The 22228-nt window shown below is 36.8% G+C and overlaps 1 pseudogene; it reads left to right on the forward strand.

Annotated features, from left to right (window-relative positions):
- The first annotated feature begins 3282 nt into the window (after nt 1–3282).
- On the forward strand, nt 3283–15649 carry LOC110203079 (uncharacterized protein C3orf26 homolog pseudogene; annotated as a pseudogene).
- Nucleotides 15650–22228: the final 6579 nt, after the last annotated feature.

Here is a 22228-nt window from a genome sequence, read left to right on the forward strand (position 1 = left end):
CAATGCTCCCCCCTCCCTTCTTTCCCTCTGCTGTAATAGGATTTTGTGTCTTTTCCTGTAATGTAATTTACCCTTGTCTGCCTCCTCCTTTCTCAGTACATTTTCTAAGATCAGATTGATCCACTTATTTGGATCCATTTAACCCACTTGATTAGATTTTTTTTTTCATTACATCAAAGTCAACTAATATCCACCCTCTTTATGTATACTCCTTTAACAAGGTATAATAACAATACAGTTTTCAAGGGTTGCAAGTCTCATATTCCCTTGTAGGGGTTTAAACAGCACCCCCCTCTTATTAACAGCATGTTGTATCTTTCTGTCCCATTTACCTTTTTATGTCCTTTTTGAGTCCTGTACTTGAAGATCAAATTTTTTGTTGAGCTCTGGTCTTTTTATCAGGAAAGTTTGGAAGTCTCCTTTTTCATTGAATATCCACCTCCTCCCTTGAAAAATGATGCTCATTTTTGCTGGGTAATTGATCCTTGGCTTCATTCCAAGCTCCTTTGCCTTAAGGAATATCATGTTCCACGCCCTGCGGTCTTTTAATGTAGAAGCTGCAAGGTCCTGTGTAATGCTGACTGTGGTTCCACGATATTTAAATTGTTTTTCTCTGGCTGCTTGCAGCACCTTCTCTTTCATCTGATAATTTTGGAATTTTGCTATTATATTCCTTGGCATTGTCAATTTGGGATCTCTTTCAGGTGGTGATTGGTGGATTCTTTCTATGGTTATTTTCCCTTCTGGTTCTAGGACTTGGCAGTTTTCCTTTATGATTTCCTGAAAGATACTGTCCAGGCTCTTTTTTTATCATGATTTTCAGGTAGTCCAATAATTTTTAAATTGTCTCTCCTGAGTCGATTTTCCAGGTCGTTGTTTTACTGATGAGGTATTTTACATTTTCATCTATTTTTTCATTTTTTTGTTTCTGTTTGACTGATTCTTGCTCTCTCATAGAGACATTAGTTTCCATTTGTCCAATTCTAGTTTTTAACAGATTGTTTTCTTCTGTTAGTTTTTGTACTTCCTTCTTCAATTGGCCAATTGTGTTTTTTAGGGACTTGTTTTCTTCAGTGTATTTTTTTTCCAATTGGCCAATTGTATTTTTGAAGGACTCTTCTACCTCTCTCATTTGACTATTAAAATCCTTCTTGAGCTCTTCTAAGAAGGCTTTTTGGGCTTCAGACCAGTTCATATTCCCTTTTGTTGTTGCAGATGTGGGTTTGTTGACAATGTTGTCCCCTTCAGAATTTCTGTCTATATCTTCACTGTTCTCATAATGTGAATCTATGGTATGTTTCTTTTTACTCATGGTGTTTCTTTATTCCCTGGCCTTTAAAGAGATTGAGCTCTCCTGCTGGGGAACAGAGGGTACTGACCCAAGCTTCTTGTGTTGGGAGCATAGGTCTTGGTGACTGGCTTTGTGTGCTGGGGCCTCTTATGTTGGCAATTGGAGGCTATAGGTTTCTGGCAGCTTACCTCGTGTTGGGCTGGAATCAGCAAGGCTGGAACTTTCAGGCAATTCTAGGTTGCCTGCTTTTCCTTTCCTTTAGCTTTCTTCAGCTCCTTTTAGATGGGTGCTGCAGGGTGTTTATCTGCCTGGGGCCCCTGCAGTGTTGTCTCCCTCGTTTCTGCTAATGCACTGGGAGATTCCTTTGGTGAGTGCCAGGCTCCTGGTGGTTTTCTGAGCTGGTTTCCACTGGTTCCCCCCCACTGAGGCACTGGGAGGTCCAGGTATTGGTGTTTGCCTGCTCTACCACCTGGGCTTCAGGATTTCTTCACAATTGGAGGCTTCTTACAGCTCACCTGGTGTTGGGTTGGAATCAGCAAGACCGGGGCTTTAGGAAGCCTTTAGGTTGTTTTCTTCACCTCCTTTCAGATGAATGTCGCAGGGTACTTATCCCCTGGGGCCCCTTGTTTTGCTGAGGCACTGGAGATTTGTTTGCTGGGCTGCTGCACTGCTGCTCCTTCTTTCTTCTAGTTCAGGTGTTCCAGTGTTTTTTTTTTTTCCTGCGCTGATATTTTCTGCGTTTGTAGAGGTTGATAGGGGAGAATGAGCACGACTACCTTTTAACTCCACCATCTTGGCTCCCGGAAGCGGAAGACAAACATAACTTTCTTTTAATGTTATTGTTGGGTTTTTTTTATTCTCTTCTTCTAGACTGTCCTTCATTTTTTGTACCTGGATTCCTAATTTATTGTTCCTTCTATTGCTTATTTAGTAAGACTTGCCATGAGAATTTCAAGTTTTTTTTCTATTCTGCTCATTATATCTTACTGCATAAATTCTTCTCTCATAATTCTCATTTCTCCTTTAAATACTCAGAAACAGTATGTTACGATCCACACTCTCCTCAAATTCTACAGGGTTCTTTGTCTCATCCAGTACTGGATAGTTTATTTTCCTGTGTTTTGCAGTATTTATTCATAGATGTTTTAACAAATTTAGTAGATTTGGAGGCCTTATTTCCTTTCACAATTAATTTATCTGCTTATGTTCAAAGTTTTTGAGTTTTCTTCTTCCTGAGATCTTTGGTAATTTCAACCCATTTTTTTCCCTGTGATTTTCCTCTGTTGATTTTCTTTTCCCTCTGATGGAGGTTTCCCTAAGGGCTAAATTTCAAAGTGGTCCAGCCTCCTCACACATAGGGCAATTGATGGTTCATCAGCCTAGATCTCTGCTCAAGAGACATTTAGGGAGATGGAACTAACCCTACCTAGATGCTGAGTTCTTTCCATCAGACTTAATGGAGTAGAAACTCTATTGTTTTCAAGTCACTTTTCAGCCATTTTCAACTCTTCATAACCCCACATGAGGATTACTTGTCAGAGATACTGGAGTAGTTTGCTATTTCCTTTACCAGTTCATTTACAGATGAGGAGACTGAAGCAAACAGGGTTAAGTGACTTGCCCAGAGCCACATGGCTAATAAGTGTGTGAGGCCAGATTTGAACTCAGGAAAATGAGTATTTTTGAATCCAACCCTGGCACTCTATGCACTGTGGCACCTAGCTGCCTTATTAAGGAATTAACCCCTCTCCTCTTTGTTCCCAAGATATGTGATTTCTTATCTTTCTCCCTCTAATCCTCAATTTTCTGCTCTGGTTGTAGCAGTTAAGAGAGCTGCCAAACTGGTGCTGAAGGGTTGATTTTTGTCATTTAAGTCTGCCAAGCTCTGGGTTAGGGTAGGGTATGGGATTGAGCTCTATTTCAAGCCTACATACAAGTACTTCCTCTTTTTCTCTGTTTCTCCAATATCTCACAGATAGAACATTGCCACCATGGTGTTATTTGACAGTAATGGCCCCTGGAAGCTTCTGCAGACTGTAATTTGAGAGTATTGGAAAGAGGGAGGGGTAAGTGGCATATGAGGGTTTTTTTTTGTTGTTGTTGTTGAAAACATGTGTGTTAGGTTCTTGAATTTTGTTATAAACCTGGGTGTCAAGTCCCTGGGTCAACTAGTGAAGCTTCACTTTTTGGTGAATTGTGAGGGAGGAATGTTAAGTGATTTCAGGGTAGCTATTAGTTCAAGGTTTTGGTTTTTGTGCTGTCTTTTGTACTATAGGTGTCCTAGACCAGAGGAAGCTGATGGTGCATAATTCTGTTTTGGGGAGGTTTGAAAGGTCATAGGTATCATAGAAAATGTATCTTTTTTGTTGATCACATGACCCAGAAGTGAGTTAACTTATATTGTGAGAGACTAAAGTTAGCTATGTAGAGTTAGACAGGAAAGTAGGCACTTTGAGATAATTTATATGCTTGCAAAAGATTCTAAAGCTAGAGAAAAAATGTTTACTAATACTAAGCTATCCTATAGTGTACAGCCTAAAGAAGACCATGAAGAAAGTCATAATATATTCTAAGATAACAAAATAAATTACAAATTATCTGTGAAAAGATTACACAATAGAAAAAAATAATTGAAGACAAAAAAAGATCCGATGATATAAAATCACCACCAGCAAAATATATGTGAAGAATTATCTTTTGTAGCAGCTATGACTAGGGTGGACGTGTGAGTGATGAATATGCTCAAAAAAAATCAGAGTTGACACATAAGAAAGTAAAATCTAAAGAACTAGCATTGGAAAAACAACTAGGAATAAGTCATTTTGGATCCCCCAACAGTAAGAGTAAACTAATATCAGTTAAATCATAGCAATGTGATACAGGGACATTACTGTCAATTGTTGCTGAGTCATTTTTTCAGTTGTGCTCAACTTTTCATGACCCCATTTAGGGTTTTCTTGGGAAAGATACTAGAGTGGTTTGCAATTTCCTTCTCCAGATCATTTTACAGAGGAGAAAATTGAAGTGAAGAGGGTTAAGTGGCTTGCCCAGGGTTACACAGCTAGTTAAGTGTCCAAGGCTGGATTTGAACTCGTGAAGATGAGTCTTCCTGATTTCAAGCCCTATATTCTATCCATTGTGTCACTTAGTTGCCTCGAAATTACTATCAAGATACAATAATTGAAGAAGAACTGTTTTCTGTTAGAAATGTTGACTGGATGTCAACAAATATGTTAAGTATATCTGAGAGGAATCACTGTATTCAGGAGAAGCTAATGCCCATGAAAGCATTATTAAGATATGAGTGACAATACAAGGTCTGAGTTTATTTTGAAGAATCAAAGTGGCATTCTGGGAAGATGGTGGAGTAGATCAGAAATTTCCAGGCTCTTCAGATTTTCTCTACGAACAGAAAATCACCACAAAATGAACATAGAGAAGCAAAAATAAAGGGGTAAGCAGTTGTCTTTCTAAGCCACCTTGAGAGGACCTTAGAGAAGACTCCAGGGGCTGAGGTTTGGTTTGAATGAAGTGTAAACACCTGCAGGCTGACTGCATTGAATCAACAAAGAGTAGGCTCTGAGGGAAAAAGACTAGAACTCAAGAAATTTCATCTCAGGAACTTTTGCCTCATGAACTTTTACCTCACAAACATTCATCTAAAGAACAACAGATGCTGAGGGAGAGAAAATTCAAAGACCCGCTGCTGTTTCCTGTTCAGGAAGTCAGGCCTAGTGGTGCTGACCAGACATGATCCTCAGCTATGACTGTGAGCAAGAAGGAGGGAGCACAAGCCTGATGAGTACAGTACTCAGGGAGCAAGAACATCCTCAGGACAGCTTGGCTGGGGTTTTGGAGAGGAAGAGAGGTTGAGCCCCCGAACAGAATTCAGGGGGAAAAAAAACAGTATGAAGGATTTGAGGTCTAGGATAACATTACCCACAAATCATGATTAAGACTTGACAGGAATAATATTAAGCTGCTAAAAATAAGATGAAATAAAAATAAAAAATGAGTAAACAAAGGAAAAATAATCTGATATTTGATAACTATTTTGGAGTAAAATGATCTGGATTCATATTCATAGAAAGATAGCGAGGTTTAGAAAAAAGCCATTTCTGTAGTAAAGAGTAATATCAAATTGTCACAAGCTCTAAAAGAAACCTTGGAAGAACATAAAAAGGAATTCAAAAATCAAATGAGATAGAATAGGTGAAAATTAGAAAAAAAAAACAATCAAAGAAAATTATGAAAAGAATGTTAACCAATTAGAAATAGAGAAACAAAATCTTAAGGAAGAAAATAACTCTGAAAACTAGAAATGGACAAGAGGAATCATTGATATTATAAGACACCAAGATATAGTAAAACTAGAAAGAAGAAAAAGAACTAGAATAGAATCTTTAATATATCATTAGAAAAACAACTAATCTAGAGAACAGATTGAGGGGGGACAATATAAGTATTGTCAGACTACCTGAAAGTTATGATCAAAAAATGAATCTGGACACAATATTACAAGAAATTTTTAAGTAAAGTTGCCCTGAAGTTCTAGAAGGTAAAGTAGAAATTGAAATAATCCACTGATCATCACCTGAAAGAGATCTTAGGAAGCAAACTTGCAGAAATGTCATGGCCACATTTAAAAATTCCCTGGTTGAAGAGAAAATATTACAAGCAACAAGAAAAAAAAGTATTGTGAGAAAACAGTCAGGATTTCACAATACCTAGCATCTTCTACAGTAAAAGACCTTAGGTCTTGGAACATTATATTTTGAACAGCAGAGGAGCTAAGGTTGCATCTGAGAATGATTTATCCAGCAAAGTTGAGTAAAATCCTGAATGGAAAAAAAAGGGACATTTGATAAACTGAAAGACATTCAGGTATCTGTAACAAAAAGACTAGAACTCAATGAAAAATTTAATATAAACAATCCAGAAAAAATAAAAGGAATTCACTAAAGACTAATTAAAAGGCACTGATTAAGGTCAAACTATTTGTGACATATGAAAGCAGAATTAATATTAGTAGTTATTAGTTATTTTTAATAGTAATAGTATTCTCAAAACTGTTTTCATTACTAAGGTAGTTTGAAAGAAAGGATGGGGCCGTATTGTATATGATGAAGTGATTCTAAAAATAAAATTGGGTAGAAAAAGGTTAGAAACAGAAATTATCCCAAAAAAACAGGACTAATACAGGAAAGGCAGAACTAAGACATAGAAAGCAGTTGGAACTATGCCCCAAAGGGCTATTGAAATGTGCATATTGTTTGATTCAACAATACCAGTCATATGTTTGATTCCTAAAGAGATTTATAGTGAAAGAGAAAAAGACCTCCGTGTTCAAAAATATTTACAGTAGTGCTCTCTCTCTCTCTCTCTCTCTCTCTCTCTCTCTCTCTCTCTCTTTTATTTTGTGTGCCTAAAAAATAGAAAATGAAGGATATCAACCAGTTGGGGAATGGCTAAATGATTTGTGGTATATGATTCTGTTGGAATCTATTGTGCTATAAGAAATGATGAGTAGGATTTCAGAAAAATTTGGAAAGATTTATCTGAAATGATGCAGAGTGAAATGATCAGAATAAGGAGAAAATTGTACATGATAACAGCAATATTGTCTGATGATCACCTATGAATGCTTTGTGTGCTGGGGCCTCTAATGTTGGCAATTGGAAGCTGTAGGGTTCTGGCAGCTTACCTTGTGTCGGGCTGGAATCAGCAAGGCTGGAACTTTCAGACAATTCTAGGTTGCCTGCTTTTCCTTTTCTTTAGCTTTATTCAGCTCCTTTTAGATGGGTGCCAGGGTCCCCCTGCAGTGTTGTCTCCCTCATTTCTGCTAATGCACTGGGAGATTCCTTTGCAGTAGAGTGCCAGGGCACCTGGTGGTTTCCTGAGCTGGTTTCCATGGATTCCCCCTGCCCTCACTGAGGCACCTGGAGGTCCTGGTGTTGGTGTTTGCCTGTTCTACCACCTAGGCTTCAGGATTTCTTCACAATTGGAGGCTGCAGGGCTTTGACAGCTCACCTGGTGTTGGGCTGGAACCAGCAAGGCAGGGGCTTTAGGAAGCCTTTAGATTGTCTTCTTCACCTCCTTTCTGATGAATGTGGCAGGGTACTTATCTGCCTGAGGCCCCTTGTAGTTCTGCCTTCCTTATTTTTGCTGAGGCACTGGCAGATCTGTTTGCTGGGCTGCTGCACTGCTGCTCCCCATCTTTCTTCTAGTTCTGCTGTTCCAGGGTTTTTTCTGGGGTGATATTTTCTGGGTTTTCAGAGGTTGATAGGAGAGAGTGAGAGCAACTACCTTTTTACTCCACCATCTTGGCTGCTGGAAGAGGAAGTTCCTTGGCCTTTTTAAGATATGGTCTTTAACAGGTCTCAGTTTGACTGAGGCGACACCCATTCAGTGATTAGACAGGCAAATGTAGCATTTCTTTGCCTCTTATCCCCCAGTTTGTAATCACAGATTTTACTCTTTGGGGGAATGACTACCCAAGCTTCAAAGAACTCTGTGGGTCCCTTCTCCCAAAATTATATGTCATAAGGCCTGACTGGTATGTTAACTTTACTTCTATTCATGTAGCAGGGCTTCTTAAACTCATTCCTCTCTTAACCCCTTCAGCACTTCTTAGATTGTGGGTCATGATGCCATAATGATCCATAGTTTATAAAGTGCTGAATTCCAGAGTGCACATTTGACTCAAAGCTAAGACATGCAGAAATAGTATAGCAAGAGCTCAGCATTGTGTAAAACATCTCTCCCATTAATAGCATTTCCCATACAGCTTCACTTATGAACTTCATAATGATCTCCAGAAACACAGCATCTTGCAAAACAATATCAGCCCTGAAACTCACATCTTGCCCTAGATGCCCCTCCCTCCCTCTGATTGAAGAGAATTAAAAGTGAATATCACAGAGCTTTTCTCAGACCCTCCCTTTAAAGAGAGGAGTGAGGGCATATGTCCCATCATTTTCTACCAAGTTGAATTCTGCCTCAATCTCTACCAGACCCCCTGCTTTTCAATTTATTTATGTTTTATCTTCCACAACTATGAACTCCTTCAGGGCAGGCACAGTCTTTTGCCATTCTTTATATCCCCGGTACTTAGCACAGTATCTACTCCAGCAGTTATTTAATAAATATTTATTGACTGACTGAGCTGGGGGTACACTTTCCCACAAATACACATAGCTTCATTGGAAAAAAATGATCACACCTCAAGTTCCTTATTAAATAGCTACACACATATAGAACACATGTGACCAAAGAGAATGTGGAGGGGAATCTCACACCTCAGAAGTTTCAAGACTGCAAGACCACTAATGTCCTCCTGATAAGTTCCATATCCCCTGCTACAACTGGACTTGTGTGCTGCTCTAATGCATGCTACTTGTCAGCTTGGCTGTAGTTACCATTGCCTCTAGCTTCAGACTCAGCTGAAATTCTAACCGAGGATATGCTCGACACTTTCAGAAAGAAGCAGAGAACAAAACCCAGCAATGGCAAGGAATCTCAGCCCTTGGTCTACAATTTCCTAGATAAGATTCTAACTCTAAGTACGGCACTCTTTTCTCCTCTTGTCACCTTAATTTAACTCCATGGCTGGAGTTGAGTTTCATGTGATGCCATTCAAGAAGCCATTGCCAATAGGAGTATGGAAGAAAAAAAAAAGTCCCCTTTTTTCCTTTGATTCACTACTTAAGCAGAGTAAGGCATGTGACAAAGAATATACTTGGGAACTGAGTTCTTTAATAACTTCATTCTTTTGATTGACTCCTCAGCTCCACTGCTACCATATTTAGCTCCTGTGATTTGAAACTCTCAGCCCTTATAATTTGCCCATATCTTTCCATCTTTGGAGAAAAGGGAACTGAAGCAGGCCAATAGTCTTTTTGAACCCACAGACTAGATTCTTGGACTTTATATATATAAATGGTCTTGAGACACTGAGACTCTTACTAGGTAATTTATTGGTTCTTAATTCCCTGATAATAGAATAATCAGAATTTTCTGGCTCTCAGTCTCATTCTAAAATGAAGAAGGAAGAAAAGGGAAGGAAGAAAAGGAATCTGAATTTCCAAGTAAGCCATATTCTAAACAAAAGCATCAAAGTGTCCATCAGAATCTCAGGAGTCATGAGAAAATCCAAAGTAATCTAAACACTAGGTAGACATAATTGCTTAAAAACAGTAATGGAGTCAGTTTTTCTCAGTGGAAAAAAAAATGAATTTGTGTGCATGGATGTGTTAAGTCACTGGATTTTTTTCACTTTTGCAATTAGGTTATTTTTGTTTTTTTAAGGATTGTGCAGATATGAGTTTATTTTTTTTAAAAACATCTTTACTCTTAATGACAATGTGATATTTCATGATTACAGCATTATGCTACTACTTAAATCATTAATATGATAAGAAGTTATGATAATCCTCTTTGTTCTTATCATATATCAATATATAATAAATTCATGGCAACTGTCTTGCCTTATTACACCCTGCAGAATAGACACATTTTTCATAAAAGTTTTAGGTGTACTCTCAGAATCATACCTGTATAAATTCACAAGGTAAGAGGAGAATTATTGTTGGTGCTCAAGCCCCAAGTGATGATGAAGTTTCATGGTATGATGAAGCTATGATGGCCTTATAGAAACATTGAGTGGGTTAAAATAGTAGATAAACTAGGAAGCAAGACACCTGAGATCTTAAAAACTTATTTGATTTCCAATACAACCTTCTTAGTGTCCTTGCTGTATTTATTCTTAAAATTTTCTGGGGCCACTGAAACAACCAATGAAGAGTGATCCAATCCAATCCAATCCAATTCTATTCATGACATTATTTCTTCTACTTATCTATCTTTAATGCAGTTTCCATTGTTAGGTTATCATTTGCATCCTAAATATGAGTGTGTTCCAAAGTTTTCTCCTAAATACTATTTTCTTCAAATCCTGCACCCTATCTCTTTTCTTGACTTTACCAGTTCCTATGGGTTCAATAACCTTCCCTACAAAAATAATTTTCAGATCTATATATCTAGCCACAGTCTTTGTCTTTATCCCTAGCCATGTGTCACCAACTGGGATTTGGACTTTTACAATTGCATTTCCTCTTGACAACTCGAGCTCAATATGTCCAAAACAAAACTCATTATCTTCCTTCCACTCCAAACACATCCCCTTCTCCAATTCCCAATTTCTATTAATGTTATTACTATTCTTCCTGTCCCCCTTGTTTAAAATCTCTGTGCTATTCTTGACTCCTCACTTTTCCTCACTCTAACTACACAGGTAATTGTCAAGTTTTGTGGATTCTATCTCTACATCCCTGGTGTCTGTCCTTTTCTACACTCACTCTAATTAATGCCCTTATCAAAGCTTGCCTGTACGGCCATGATAGGCTTCCTATCATTTCTCAGACTCATGTCTCTCTCCTCTCCAACCCATCCTTAACAAAACTGTTATAGTTATTTTCTCACAACACATGTGTGACCATGTCACTCCCCTGCCCAGCTCAATATTTTCTCTCCAATCACTATGATAAAATGCAAATACCTTTTACCAACTGATATTTCACCCTTTGTTACACATTACTTCCCTTTACACGCTCCATGGTCCAGTGAAATTGTTCTCTGTCTTTCTTGCTCCTTGCATCTAAGATACTCTGTCTCCCACTTCTATGCATTATCCCCTCATTTCTATATCTCAGAATTCCTAGTTTTTTTCAAGATTCAGCTCAAATCCTACATTCTATGTGAAAGCTCTTTTGATCTCAAACTGCTAGTGAGACACAAACCTCCATTTACTTTGCATTTTTCATATATATATATATATATATATACATATATATGTGTGTATACACACACACACACACACACACACACACACACACACACATATATATATATTATGCATTTTCATGTGCATTTATTTTCCTCACATAGATTTTAAGGAGTTTTTTTTGTTTATTTATTTCTATTTTTACCTTTGTGACTCCAACACCTAGTAGAGTACTGGACACATAGTGGCTTGATAAATGCTAGTTGATTGGCTGAATTCAGTGATCATATATTAAGTACCTATGCTTAGTCAGATACTACTATAAGTGTTAGGGAAACATAGACAACAATAAAAAAGTCTCTGTCCTCAAGTAGCTTTTATTTCATATTGAGGAAGCATCATTTACATAGCAAATTAAACTTTAAAAACTTATAAAATTGTACTTTCTGGGGTGAGAGTAGTTCAGAAACTGGAAAGATAGAATGACTTTAAAAACCAAAACCAGGAACTTGCATTTGGTCCTAGAAACAAGATAGAGATGCTGGGGTTTCTTCATCAGGGCAATCACTTGGTCAGACCTGTATATTAGAAATACCATTTTGAATATTGTGAGGAAGAGGGGTTTGAAGAGGGGAGAGTCTGGAATTAAGGGAGAATAAATTAGGAGGTTATCTCATCCTGAAGTAGTCCTTAGGTCAAAGAATATCTTACCCTATTAAATAATTATAGTTAGATGGTTCAGAGGGATCTAAAGTCTTATCACCATCTTACCAAACTTAGCATTGATGTTAGCATTTGCACTGAAATATCTCCTGACAATTTATTTGTAAGCTTAAATTTAGAATAAGCTTGATTCTTGGTGCATACACCAGCCCGCCAAGGATACATGTAGAGCTGTATGACTTTGGGAGTTAAGTAATAGGCCAACATTCTGTTCGGTTTTGACAGTGCACCAGTCATTCATTGCAAAGACATAGAAGCACAAACATATCTAATTGTGGATTCAAATGCATTTATATGAATGTTCCAATTCATATGAATGCGAACACATTTAAATAAATGCAGCATGTTTATTTGAATTTTAGAGCACACTATACATGTTTATTTGAATATGTGATATGCAATCAATCAAATGAATGCACTGAATGTGTTTACTTCATTCCACGATTGCACATTCAAATAAATGTCTAGAGCATTTATAGGAATGCAAAAAGTGTCAACAATCAAGACTTTTTTCCCTATTTCTAAAAGCATAAACAGGCCAAATCTTCTGACTCTAAGAGTACATACGTGGCCTGACTACAAACTCATGAAATGGATTTTCATAAACCACTATTGAAAATAAGTTTTAGTACCTCAGCGACACACTATATACATAAACAATATGAATGGGTCACAATAAAGCCAATCAATTCATTTTGGCCTATTAAAAAATGGGTATTCATCTACAATGTGATTTCAGCAATAAGTCTAAATTCTGTAGATAGCTACATTTAAAATGGCAATGTGGCCATTACGATTATACATTGGCATGTACAGTTGTGCCTAAAATTTAGCAAGATAGATAGATAGATAGATAGATAGATAGATAGATAGATAGATTTATTGATAGATAGACAGACAGATCTTTATCTCGCACATGGGATTGGAGATTTCCCTTGGTTAAGCTGATCAAGGCAACAATCTAAATCTTGTAATTTTGAGCTTCCTCTTCCTGCAAACCCTACTTCTGCCCAAATTCAGACAGCTGAACCATACTTAATTATTGGTTTGAATCCTCAGATATAATATTTTTGAAATATGTTTTTTAACCTAATATTCCATTTTAAAGGGAATTCCATTTTTACTGTATGGACAACTTAAATAGCCTTTAAGAGGTGTCCTCTATTGCCTCATGGCTAGGTTAATCTAAATTACTTTGTATTAAATGAGATTGGCTTCAGGATATTTCTTATTATGTTTTATGACGCTTTCTATATACCACGTAGATGGCTTCATGGTATTGTAATATATAATGACTATTACTTTAATTTGTATAGTACTTTTTAAAACAGATACACACATATGTTTACGTATTCCATACACATGCACACACACATACCCATACCCACATATACACATATATATAATTTACATATATTTATATATGTATATGTATCTATATTTATATATGTGTGTATTATATGTATGTATGTATGCATATGTATTTGCTTGTTTGCTTGCCAGTTTGTTTTTCCCCTTGACATCAAACCTAACTTTTCTTCTTTCTACCTTTATGACATAAGCCCTTATTCTGTCATCTGTAGCTAAAGAGGACAAATTTAATCCACACACAACATGATAGACCTTAAAATACTTGAAAACAATTTTTATGTCTTCACTGAGTCTTCTCTCATTCAGACAAAAATTCCCAGTTCCTTAGACTGGTCAAAGTGTTTAATCTAAATTCACATAACTAGACACTGGTGGATCCATGTTTGTTCTCATTCTTAGCATAGTGTTGATTCACCCCCTTCTCCATATTCTAATCTACACTGTCTTCTTGGTGATATTAAATGTTTGATTGGAATTCACCCATCTATATCATAGAATGATAATCTGATAGAAATAGTATAATGAGATATTTTCATTTGAAGCATCAAATTTTTCCATCAAGAAAATTATCACTCAAACTTATGTAAGGCAGTTAAATCTTACTCACTTCATTCATTCCTAGATTTTATTTATTTATTTCTTGGGCAGCATGCATTCATGGCCAGAAATACTAAACAGTAGTCAAAATAAATCCAGTAGGCTTTTATTTTGAATTGTCTGGTTTTATTTGACTTTAAGTCATGGTATATAATTAATTAAAATTTAACTAGTCTTAAAAACAGCAACTTTTCTTGTATATCTGGGGACAAAAATACAGCATAACCCAACCAACTTGAATTTCATTTCTGTGGACCATTCTAATGATAATCTTAATTATTTGCAGATGAATTTTTTTTTTTTGCCTCCCACGCAATGAGTCTATGCTGATTTATATGGCTCTTAGATAAAGTGTATGACTTATTGTAATTAAACTAACCCCTTTTATATGCAACAGGGGTTGTTATTCATTTATTTATTTATCTGTTTGTTTGTTTGTTTATCTATCTATCTACCTATTTATTTATTTGTTTATTTATTCATTCATTCATTCATTTAGTTATTTATTTATTTATGTATTCATTCATTCATTCATTCATTCATTCATTTATTTATTTATTTATTTATTTATTAGCTTCTGATTGGATAAAGTTGAGATTCCTTCATTGCTAATTTAAAAAAGTATCAGTCTAGGGGGCAGCTAGGTGGCATAGTGGATATGATGGGGTGCTTGGGTGCTTGTGTTTGGGTGCTTGTACTTGGACCCCAATTTCTCCCCAGCCTCAGAAACACATTCATTCCAGACAACCCCATCTTGTACTTCAGTCTTTGAGGGGTCACAACCTCTCAACCCTCATCAGATAGAGTACTGGCTCTGGAGTCAGAAGGACCTGAATTCAAATACGATCTCAGACCAGACACTTGACACTAGCTGTGTGACCTGGGCAAGTTACTTAACCCCAATTGCCTTACTTAAAAAAAAAATTGTCAGTCTGTGGGCAGCTGCCAGGCTGGTAGGTTCCCAATGCTGAGTGCTTGCAGCATCTGGGGAGGTGGCTGCGCTTGGAGAACCTGGTGGCGGGACAGACTTTGACTGCCTTCCCAGGTGTCCACAGCTGCATAGTACATTGCTTGGAGCCAGGATAGCTGATGACCTAGGAGTGGTGGAAATCAGGTGGGTCAGGAGCCAGAGGTGGCAGCACATATCTATCACATAATGAAGAAAAGGAAAAAGACACAAATATGATAGAAATGATTCAGCAATAACCACCCCAGTGCCCATTTCACCAAAGAAAGACAAGCAGCCCAAAGAATGCTTCTCGTTTCTGGCAAAATAAAAGGAGGAAGAGGCCCCCCAAGACCAAGAAGAGACAAAAGAAGAAAATTTCTGACCTTCTTGCAAAATCAGAACCAAAGCCAGGAGTCCCAGAAGACCTGCAGAACCTGGTGATGGATCAGTCGAGCATCAGGCAATTGAATTAGAAGAATTGAAACTGCTAGATTCCTGTTTCCTCTCAGAGAATGATCTGTCTCACAGCCTTTCTTCATATCTAAAGCAAATCTGCACCAAAAGGGCCAAACTTTGAAAGAACCACGAAGAAAAGTCATTGGTAATGTTGATAATCTGTAGCTCTGCACTTGGAGCCTTGGAACTCATTAGATCAATGTCAGCAATCAAAGGAGACTGCAAAGTGTTGAGTTTATTTGCAAAACACATAAAAATTCAGGAGCAGGTAAAGTTGTTGGAGAAAGGTGTGGTTCATCTGGGAGTGGGAACACTTGGAAGGATCAAAGCACTCATTCAGCAAGATGTCCTTAATTTGAACTCCCTGAAGTATCTGGTTTTTGATTGGAACTGGAGAGATCAGAAGTTGAGGAGACTGATGCATACTTTGGTGATAAGAAAAGTTCTTGAACTGCTGCAAATGAAACTAACAAGTCTTTGAGGTTGAGACATTTTTTAAATTTCCAAATTCTAATGAAGATTCAAGCTTTGACATAAGGACAGAATTTGCATTTGTGTTTAATGCAACCAAGCACTGCCAAATGAGTCACACATAAGGTAGATGTTTGCTTTTTCGGATGCTACCAGGCCTGGATCTTATTGCCATTTTTGTCAGTTTCCTTCTCTTTATAATAAAGTAGGACAAATTTGTGTCATTTTTATTAAGAAAAAAATTATCCTTGAATTTCTTCAGCTTTCATTTGTCTAGTTCTATGAAATATTCTTAGTTGTTTGATTTGTATGGCATAACAAGTGGTTTTTATGATTACATAGTAATAAATAGTCATAAAAATACTTACTATGGTTAAGAAATAGAAAAGTTCATCAGCAAAGGATATTAAGTAAGCAAGACTGAGAAAAAAAAATGAATATTGTTGCCTAGAGGTCAGAAGACTACATAAGCTCTGAAAATCCTTATCCCAGCTTTGACTCTAAAAAGCAAATCTTGGGTATTAGAATAAGATTACTTCTCCTTCATGATTCTAGGGGGTAATGCTGAGGAATTAAGAGTGATTCTTTAATATTGGTGACTTTATCTTTCACTGTTTTGATACTGATTTCTAACCCAGCTCCACCCCACCCCCCACAACATTATTAGCCAAGAATTATTTTATTCAGCCATCCTTAAACAGCTCTAAGAAAGGTGTATTTACTAAGTTGGTATAATAAGACAACATGGCAAGTATATACAGTGAGGGGAATGTTGGCTTGAACTTAGAAAATAGCTAAGCTAAATGGGTAATTCACAGATCTTCAGTGTTATAAATCTTTTCTCCTTTTCATTATGAACTCAAGAAATTCTCCTATGGTATGGCATAGTTTTTTTTTTTTTTGGGCTTCCTTGTAGGGCAATTGATTTATATTGGCACCGAATGGAGAAACTGCTTTCAGCCGATCCAGGGATGGATCAATGAGATTATGGGAAATCTTACATCCTAGTCTGGGACCATTAAATTTTTCAGGTATTCCTCTTGCTAATATTGTTTTTTAAGGGAAGAGAGGAGACCTAGAACAAAACTGAATCCAAATTCTTTCCTTTTCCCCCAAGCATTTCCTTTCAGGGTGATTAGGTGCTGGCACCTTCTACCCTCCCAAGGTTGCCATTCATGCCAACTCTTGATAACAATTAACTTGATGCATATATACAGAATGAGGTGGCATGAGGAAATCCATCAATTTTGGAACACATTTAATCTCTGGTGTCATTTCACATGATCCAATTTTTTTTAAGACTTTTCACAATTTAATCTATGATTAAAATGATTACTTGACTGAGCAACTAATAATTTAATTTGAGTGGTTTGGGGGAACTTGATGGAGTAAATATCAGGGAATCTCATCCTAGCAGTTTGGTAAACCCAAGAACATTAATTTCTGAGTTGATGACTCAATTTTAAAAAAGAACAGCTGGGAAAATTGTAAATTAATATGGCAAAATGAAGTTTATACCAGCATTCTATACCATTTAGAGCATTAATCTACAAATGTATAGCTGACTTAATTATAAAAATTTATAGTTAGCATGAAGTTGATTAGGACCGAGAATGAATACCATGAAGTGCTTCCATGATTTGAATTCATTTGAAATAGTTAAGATTACAAAGAGGTAACAAAAAAAGAAAAGGATCTTCATGTGCAAAAATATTTATAGCACCTCAGTTTGTTCTGGCAAAAAAAAATAGAAATTTAGGGGATGCACGTAAATTGGAAAATTGTTCAGCAAGTTATGGTATGTGAATATAATGGAATTCAAGTAGAGTTTTTTTTTTTGTTTTGTTTTGTTTTTCCTTTCTTAAAAATAAAAATTCTGGAAAACATTCTTTTCTTTTTTAAAATTTCATTTATTTTTCTTTTATTTTTAGTTTTCAACATTTACCTCCACAAGATTTTGAGTTCCAAATTTTCTCCCCATCTCATCCCTCCCCCCACCATAAGATGGGATGCATTCTGAATACCCCTTCCCCTAGTCTGCCCTCTCTTCTTTCTCTCCACCCTTCTCTTATCCCCTTCCCCTTCTATTTTCTTCTAGGGCAGGATAGACTTCTGTACCCCATTTCCTGTATTTATTATTTCCCAGTTGCACGTGAAAACATTTTTCTAAACATATGTTTTTAAAACTTTGGTTTTGAAATTTTCTCCCTTCCTCCCTCCCCACCTACCCTCATTGAAAAGGCAAGCAACTCAATATAGGTTATACATGGGCAGTTATGCAAAACACTTCCATAGTATACATGTTGTGAAAAACTAACTCTATTTCCCTTAATCTTATCCTGCCCTCCCATTTATTCTATTATTTCTTTTGACCCTGTCCCTCCTCAGAAGTATTTTCTTCTGATTATCCCCTTTCCCAATCTGCCATCCTCTCTATCATCCCCATGCTCTCTTGTCCCCCTCTCCCCCTACTTTCCTCTAGGGTAAGACAGATTTCCATACCCAAAGGAGTGAGTATGTTATTTCCTCCTTAAGCCAAATCCTATGAGAACAAGATTCACTCATTCCCTCTCACCTTCCCGTTTCCCCTTGACTGTAAAAGCCTTTTCTTTTCATCTTTTTTTGTGAGATAATTTACTCCATTCTACCTCTCCCTTTCTTCTTCTCCTAGTATAATCCTCTCTTATCCCTTAATTTTATTCTCCAGATATGACCCCTCAAACATCAACTCACCCTGTGCCATCTATCTATCTATCTATCTATCTATCTATCTATCTATCTATCTATCTATCTATCTATCTATCTCTATACCTATATCTATATATACATACATATAATGTTTCCTCCAAACTAACCTTATACTGCCAAAGGTCTCATGAGTTATAAATATCATCTTTCCATGTAGGAATATAAACAGTTCAATCTTAATAAGTCTCTTATGATTTCTCTTTCCTGTTTACCTCTTCATGTTCCACTTGAGTCTTGTATTTGAAAGTCAAATTTTCTGTTCAGCTGTGGTCTTTTCATGAAGAATGCTTGAAAGTCCCCTATTTCACTCAACAACCATTATTCCTCCTGAAGGATTATACTCAGTTTTGCTGGGTAGGTGATTCTTGGTTGTAATCCTACCTCCTTTGCCCTCTGAAATATTATATTCCATGCCCTGCAGTCCCTTAATGTAGAAGCTGCTAAATCTTGTGTTATCCTGATTGTGCTTTCACAATACTTGAATTGTTTATTTCTGGCAGATTGTAATATTTTCTTCTTGACCTGGGAGCTCTGGAATTTGGCTACAATATTCCTAGGAGTTTTCCTTTGGGGATCTCTTCTCTAGTTCTAAAATATCAGGGAAGTTTTCCCTGATAATTTCTTAAAAGATGATGTCTAGGCTCTTTGTTTGATCATAGCTTTCAGATAGTCCAATAATTTTTAAATTATCTCTCCTGGATCTATTTTCCAGATCAGTTGTTGAGATATTTAACATTGTCTTCTATTTTTTTCATTCTTTTGGATTTGTTTTACAGCGTCTTGGTTTCTCATAAAGTCACTAGCTTCCAATTGCTCTATTTTAATTTTTAAGGAAGTATTTTCTTCAGTAATCTTTTGGACTTCCTTTCCCATTTGGCCAATTCTGCTTTTGAAGGCATTTTTCTCCTCATTTGCTTTCTGGACCTCTTTTGTCATTTTGGTTAGGTTATTTTTTAAGGTGTTATTTTCTTCAGTATTTTTTTGGGTCCCCTTTAGCAAGCTGTTGACTTGTTTTTCATAATTTTCTTGCATCACTCTCATTTCTCTTCCCAGTTTTTCCTGTACTTCTCTTACCTTCTTCTCAAAATCCCTTTTGAGCTCTTCCAAGGCCTGGGACTGATGCATATTTTTCTTGGAGGCTTTGGATGTAGGAGCTTTGACTTTGTTGTCTTCTTCTTGTTGTGTGTTTTGATCTTCTTTATCACCAAAGTAAGATAATATAGTCTGACTCTTTTTGCTCTGCTTGGTCATGATTGCAGCCAATTACTTGAGTTTTAAACTCTTTGTTAAGGTAAGAGTCTGCTTCCAAAGTGAAGAATGTACTGTCCCAAGCTTTGGGAGTTTGTACCACTGTTTTTGGAGATACTTTTAGGAACCTATACATTTTCAGTTCTTCCAAGGTGGTATGATAAGGGTCAAGGTGTTTACTCCTTTCCTGTCCTTGCTCTGGTGTATAAGTGACCACAATCACTCCTTTCTGTCCTGGAACTGTGAGGAGGTTTTTCTCTCCACAGCCACTCCAAGCTCCACCATGCCAGCACTCCTCCTTGCCACAGGATTGCCAAGCAGAACTGTGACCTAGATCCAAGCACAAGCAAAGCAAGAAAATACTGCCTCAGCACTGGTAAAGAGATCCCTGCAATCCCTCTCTGATCAGCCACTGGATTCCCACTCAGTCTGTGGGCTGGAAGCTTAGGAAGCAGCCACCACCCCAGGCCTCACTCAGGGAATGGAGCTGAGACCACCTCACTTCTCTCTCAGCACTGTAAAAACAGACATTTCCCACTGACCTTCTAAGTTGTCTTTGGTTTTCATGGGTAGAGAAGTCTAGCAACCACCACAGCTGCCCATGATTCAGTCTTCTGAGACCTGCTCCAGTTTTGCTGTGGCCTGCCCACCCATGCTGAACTGTATTCTGCTCCCAGCCCAGTGCATATACCTTTCTGATCAACCATCCAGGTTGTCTTGGGCTGGAAATTTGTTTCACTCTGTCTTTTTGTGGGTTCTGCTGCTTTAGAATTTGTTTAGAGTCCTTTTTTATAGGTATTTGGAGGGGTTTGGGGGAGAGCTCAAGCAAGTCAATGCTTTCATTCCTCCATCTTGGCTCTGCCCCAGAAAACCTCCGAAAACATTCTTTTTCCATAATGTTTTTCATATACATTAAAAATGATTGATCAGTAAATCCACCTACTTTGATTTTTTTTCAAAACATCAATGTATTTTGCTGTGATGTCTTTATGATGTTGACTTTCCAGTAATTTTAACTGTATTTTATTTAAGTGAATTTATAAAGCAATCAAACCAACTAATGATTGCAAGAAAAAAAATCTTCACTATCAACTTCATTTCCATTTTCTCTCAGTACCTTAAATAAGCTTGAACCTTTTTGCTGAATGGTTACTCTGCTAAGAGGAATTAGTTTTTTAATTGCTATCTTTCATCCAAACAGTTGAAAATGGCCCTTTTCTCTCATTTGTAACATATGAGTTCATTGCAGTGTTTGTAAACTACAAAAAAAAATCTTTCACTATTTGGCCTTTTTTCTTTTCTTTTGCCTACATGTTTTATAATATTCCATGTTATTGATTCAGACATTCTGACATGTTCATGCCATTCAATTATATCAAATTTTTGTTTAGCTACATACGTATGTGTGTGTGTGTGTGCGCGTATAAACATATATATTAAAGCTTCTTTTTTTGCACTGTCAATATTTCCATCTAAAGTATTCTTTCTTTTGTACATTTCATTAAGAACTCTTTTTTTAAAAAAATGCATGTATTGGTAATATGGTATATAATCACATGTCCACACAAGATGATAGACAAGTTGTTGTTGAATCATTTTTTTTCAGTTGTTTATGACTCTTCATGACCTCATTTGGGGTTTTATTGGCAAAAATACTGAGGAGGTTTGTCATTTCCTTCTTTAGTTCATTTTGTAGTTCAGAAACTGACACAAAAAGTGTCAGATGCTAATAAGTATCTGAGGCTACATTTGAACTTAGGGAGATAAATCTTCCTGATTCCAGGCCTGCCACACTATCTACTGTGCCATATAGCTACAAGTAGATAGTGCTAATTTAGAGTCCTGTTAAAACTCGTTAACTAGCTTGTATGTATAACATTAGTTGAATTTTGGCACACATTAAATGTATGTCAAATGTAATTTTATAATTTATACTAAATCAAATTTCACATTTTTCTAATTTTCACTAATTATGAACTATCTGTATATCATTAAAAAAAGATTAGTGAACAATAGAATGATATGCTTTGAAAAACTCTAGCTTCAAAATGAGGAAGGACTTAAACCAAGAAAGAAAGGGGATCGTAAGTGATAAAAACAAATAATTATGATTATGTAATTTGTCATACACATGCATACACATAGAACCGTGTACCTACAAGCAGAAATAAAGCTATAAATTGTGAAGGGAGATCTTTTCAGTAAGTAATTCTGATAAAGATTGTATATCAAAGACATCAGGAGTTAATAAAAAATGAGGCCAAAGCACCTTCTCAATGCAAGAATTCTAAACATTGGCAGACATAAGCAATACAAAGAATATTAATTCTTGGAAGGGCTATGAGAAAACAGGAACTTAATTCATCATCAATTCTGAAAAACAATTTGGAGATATACTAAAAAACAATTACCCTGTATATATACCATATGATTAGTAATATCACTATTAAGAACACCTTCCCAGGGGGCAGCTAGGTGGTGCAGTGGATAGAGTGCTGTCCCAACTCAGGAGGACCTGAGTTCAAATCTGTCCTCGGACCAAACACTTGACACGTACTAGCTGTGTGACCCTGGGCAAGTCACTTAACCCCAA

The sequence above is a fragment of the Phascolarctos cinereus genome, unplaced genomic scaffold (assembly GCF_003287225.1).
Source record: "Phascolarctos cinereus isolate Bilbo 61053 unplaced genomic scaffold, phaCin_HiC Scaffold_4;HRSCAF=312, whole genome shotgun sequence".
NCBI classification, from domain to species: domain Eukaryota; kingdom Metazoa; phylum Chordata; class Mammalia; order Diprotodontia; family Phascolarctidae; genus Phascolarctos; species Phascolarctos cinereus.